This window comes from Zingiber officinale, chromosome 1B (genome assembly GCF_018446385.1).
Source record: "Zingiber officinale cultivar Zhangliang chromosome 1B, Zo_v1.1, whole genome shotgun sequence".
Classification (NCBI taxonomy): Eukaryota; Viridiplantae; Streptophyta; class Magnoliopsida; order Zingiberales; family Zingiberaceae; genus Zingiber; species Zingiber officinale.
Window position 1 is genome coordinate 11,608,003 of NC_055986.1, and position 5,626 is coordinate 11,613,628.

The following is a 5,626-nucleotide window of genomic DNA, read 5'->3' on the forward strand; positions in this document are numbered from 1 at the left end:
TTTTTCTGTTAGCCTAACATATTTTACAGGAGAAAAAATGAATAAAAGTTTTGGGTAAACAGTACTCGAGGCGCCTCCTGTGCTTGTAGAGGCACCATGGAGGATTGGTTGAAGGCCTCGCGCAGCAGTGCGCGGAGGCGCCTTCTATGCAAAGGAAGACACCTTGAAGTTGGACGATGAAGGCGCCTCGAAGAGTTTTAAAGGCACCTTTGGTCGGATAACGCAGAAGACCTCAGCAACAATAAGAAGTGGAGTTCTCAAGATAAAATTTTGATGGTTGATGGCGCCTCTAGTGGCATTAGAGGCGCCTCTAATGCTCAATAAAAGAGAACCATAGCCAGGGCTTTTTTTACAACTCTTCTATAAGTTTTTACGAAATCCTTCAACACTCCGACTGCTTCGACTTCATGTTGTCATTCTGCTACGACACTACTACGTCTGACTACTGCTGAGAAGTCGTCCAACACCAAACTCAATCCGATCATCCTCAAAAGTGTTGGGTAACGAAGTTATTTTTTTTTACTTAATTTCTGCATAAAGGGAAGTGTAACTTGTTACACTTGTCCTCGTTTTTCTATTTATACTTGATTCCCTCTTCCGGTTGTTCTAGAAGAAGATTATAGTGGATTGCCCATTGATACGGTCTGAGGGATCATGAGTCTTAGAGTAGGAGTCGCCGAAGGCTCCAAACCAAGTAATTCCTCGAGTTATTGTATTCTTGTTTTTTTTTTTCAGTTTCTGTTTTATTTCCACTGTGTACTTATTTTTTGTAAAACCAAAATAGTTTTTGACCCACGTGATTCACCCCTCTCTCTCACGTGTGTAACGATCCAACACATACTTTATTCTCTTGACCTTTAGGAATATAATCTTTGGCTGTGCTATATAGATTTCCTCGTTAAGTAACCATTAAAGAAAACTATTTTTACATCTATCTAATGTAATTCCAAATAAAAATATGCTACTATAGCTTAGATGACACGTATTGATATAAATTTCACAACAAGGAAAAATGTCTCTTCAAAATCAATACTCTTCATTTGAGTATATCATTTTGCAACTAGACAAACTTTGTATCGATTAATAGGCCCATCTATTTTCCTCTTTATTTTGAGAATTCATTTATTCCCAATAGCCCTTTGGCCTGGAGGAAGATTGACTAAATCTCAAACTTAATTCTTTCCCATAGACTCCATTTCATCATTAATTGTAACTTTCTATGTTTCTCTAACTAAGCATCTCAATGCTTCCTTAATCGTTCAAAGTTCCTCATTCTCAACTAGGATAATCATTAATGTCACATTCTAAATGTTAATCCTTCTTCAAGGAATAATCTGATGTCTACTTCTTCGTAGGTTAGGTTAGACTGTTGAGAAACTAACTCATTAAATTCATCTGCAAATCATTCCCAATAGGCTGACTAGATTCAGGTATCCCATGTGATACCTAATTTTTTTGATAAAGTATCATCCTCTTCCTTTATTTCAAATAGAGGAACAGTTTTATCAACTTCACCTCTTGTTGGGAACTTAGTTTCAAAAAAAATAACATCTCTCGATTTTATTTCAGAGATAGTTTCATCTTGTTACTTACTAATGAAAATGTAACCCTTGGAGGTATCAGAATACCTTATAAAGATACACTTCTTACCTCTGAGTCTGAATTTTTCATATTTGTAAGTCCTATCATGAACATAGATAGCTACTCCCCAAGATCTTTAACTATTAAAATTTAATTTTCTATCTGACCAACATTTATATCGAATTGATGAAACAAACGTAGAAGACACTAAGTTAAGTATATATATTGCTACTAATAATACATCTCCCTAATAGGAAATTGACAAATTAGCTTAAGTCATCATAGAATTAACCATATTTAGAAAAGTTTGATTTTTTTTCTTTCACCAATCCTATTTTACCGTGGATTTCTTGTGATTGTTAGTTGTCTAATAGTCTCTTTATCATTACATATTATCTTGAACTGATCAGATAAATATTCACTTACATAGTCAGTGTGTAAGGTTTTAACCTTATGATCAGTTAATTCTCAATTTTGTTCAAATAACGTTTAAAGCAATATAATGCTTCATGTTTATGAGAAATTAAATACACATTACCGAAACATGTGAAGTCATCAATAAATGTAATGAAATAGGAATTTTCATGTATAGCCTTCACATTCATCATACCATAAATATTCGAATGAATTAATTGTAATCGTAATTAAACTCTAATAATTTTACCAAATGATTTTCTAGTTGCTTTTTTGGTAAAACAATGCTCATACATAGACAAGTTAATTTTAGCATGAGCACTTAATATGCCTTCTTTAGCTAATCTATTCATTCATTTTTGTTTGATATGTCCTAATTTAACATGCCAAATTTCAATATCAATATCAACATTATTAGTACGAGCAATATTTGAAAAGCAACCATTAATACCATAATTAATATCCGGTTCTACATTAAGAATCATGAAATCATTCGTTATATAACCATATCCTATTAATCCTTTCGACTTGGACCACAAATATCTAAATGAATTAATTACAATGGTGATTCAACTCTAATAGTCTTACCAAATGATTTCCTATTATGATATATTTAAATATTGTTGAACAGAAAAATAAAAATTATAATAGTTATGATTTCATAATTGTTATCAAATGAATATTAAGTGAACTGATCATAATAGTTGCTATAAATATTTTTAAATAGGTTTAGTATATGTTGTAACAACTACAAAAACTTAACAACTACAATTAGATCCGACTCTGAGCTGAGTCTGAACCGGATTTGGCTCGAGCTTATAATCGGGTTAACGAGCCACGTACCAGTTGACCCAGTTCCTGACCTGAAACCAGTCTGACCTCCTATCGAGCCATATCCTATTAACCCTTTCAACTCCTATCGGGTCGTATCCTAGTAACCCTTCCAACTTGGACTATAAATATCTAAATGAATTAATTGTAATGGTGATTCAATTCTAATAGTCTTACCAAATGATTTTCTATTATGATCTGTTCAAATGTTGCTGAATAGAAAAATCTAAATTATAATAGTTATGATTTCATAATTGTTATTATATGAATATTAAGTGAAACGATCATAATACCTGCTATAAATATTTTTAAATAGGTTTAGTATGTGTTGTAACAACTACAAAAACATAACAGCTATAATTAGATCCGACTCTGGGTCGAGTCCGAATCGGATTCGGTTCGGGCCTATAACCCAGTCAACGGGCTAGGTACCAATTGACTTGGTTCTCGAGCTGAAACTAGTCAGCCTCCTACCGGTCTGGTTATGATTCGACTCAAATTAACTGTTTATTTATTTTTTGTGTTATTTTTTTTTTCTTTTTAAAGTTTGGAATTTGTTTTTTTATACTGATATTAAAAAGAAATAGGTTAATACTAGGATTTAAACACAAGTCTCCAGTCTCCAAATTAGAACTAAATATTGTACCACTAGACCATAGTTTATAGAATCGTGATCCTACGTAGAATCAATTTAGAGTTCAGATCAGATCGGTCAGGATCAGATTGTAGAATCATATGATCCTACTAAAACCCCTTAAAATCTTATAACACATAATTAATAATTAGAAAAAAAATCTAAAAAACTCATTTACATATAAATATATAACTAATTTTACATATATATGCAATTGTTTACACTCAACACCTCATATTTACTACATGTATAAATTAAAATTAATTAGTAATTTACTACTATTCTCGCACAATAATAATATTTATATTTTCATATTATAAAATGAAAGAATATAAAATTTCTATTAATACAATAATAATAACACATTCAACCTCAAAAATATTTCCTAGATGAACTCATTTAAAGGCCAACAAAGCACCTAACGTACATAACAGAAGTTATTGAATCATTTGATTCAAATATGAACGTTGAAAATAATTTTCTAAAGACTGGATGATGCCACACAATACTAGACAATAGACATTCAAAAACTCATCATTTTGGGGGGAAAATGATATAATATTATTGATAAAAACTAACTAAAAAATAATTAAACATATGTTTAAATAATTTAAAACCCTAACAAGACAAAAAAAAAAATAATGAAAAAAGATAAAATCTTCTGTGCATCTGCATCTGAAAAGGATTTAAATGATATTTTTTGGATTTGAAATAAGGTGGTTAAGGATAAACTTTAAAATTAATTAAAGATCTCTAAATGAGCTTTGATTTAATATATTATAGGACTCGTGGTTCAATTCGAGTTAAAAATTATGACCTCTCAAAGCTTCCACCGATTTTGTTCCAATTATGCACTGATCCTGTTACGATCATACAGATTCTATTCTGATTCTACCGATCTTGCTGCGATCCTACTGTAAAATTGATTCTGCATGATTCTGGATTGATTTGTGCTTCTGGATTGTACGATCGTACGATCGTACGATCTAGAATCACGATTTTACAAACAATGTAATAGACTATAACTATAATTATTTTTCTATATTAATTAATTATATAATAACTAATCAATATTTTTTATTATATTTTAATAGAAGAAAAGTGGGATAGACATTTATTCAATTATTAATTAATTTATAATAGTTTACTAAAATGATTTCATATATTAATTAATTATTTAATAACTAATTAATAAATATTTATTATATAATTATTTTCAATAAATCCATCCGATCACTTAAATGATTTGATAAATTTATGTATTTTTTAAAAAATTAGTATAATAATAATAAACTGATTTCAAATCATGAATTATAACCATCTTAAACCGTTAAGGTTAAAGATGGACCTCCCAAGAATCGTCGAACTAATAATTCTAAACTGTCCAATTGATGATTTTGAATCATCGAACTTAGCTACGATATTTATAATAGCTATAGTTTCACAACTACTATAATACGGCTGATCAATTTAGGATTTAATGTGGGTCTGATGAAAGATAATAATACGGAAGGCTTAAAAGTCATTGGAGCACCATTAATGATTTGATAAATAAATGTCTTTTTAATTATTACCTCCTTTATTTTTCTATTATCCCCTTAATTTTATCTTAATTATTATTAACAAAAGTTTTCTTTTTCAAAAATACCCGTATAATAATCAAGTTTTTATTAAGATATATTTGTGACAAATTATAGAATACAAAGAAAGTAGTGATCGATACAGGATAAATTATTTTCTTGACGATAAAAATTTATATTTTGATTATGCTTTAGTTCGTATATATATTTTTATACTATTTAACCTTTTATACTACTTATTTATTTATAATTTGGCACTTTCATATCTATTTAATATGAACCATTATCTTGTAAACACGATTAAATTAGTATAACTTAGAGTGAAATAATTATTATATAATGATTTAAAGTGATATTATTATTATTATAAATAAAAATATTAAAATATACATATATTTTTTGAAAATAGTCGAAAAATATAGAGTTTAAATAATTTTTTTTATAAAGTTTAAAAATCTAAATATATCTTTTAGTAAATTTCCGAATTATTAATTGCCCGTATAATAAAGTTTACAAGTTAATTAGAATCATTTGGAGTCCCGTTTGTTCAACATAAACGTCCGTTACGTCTTTTGATCCTGTACAC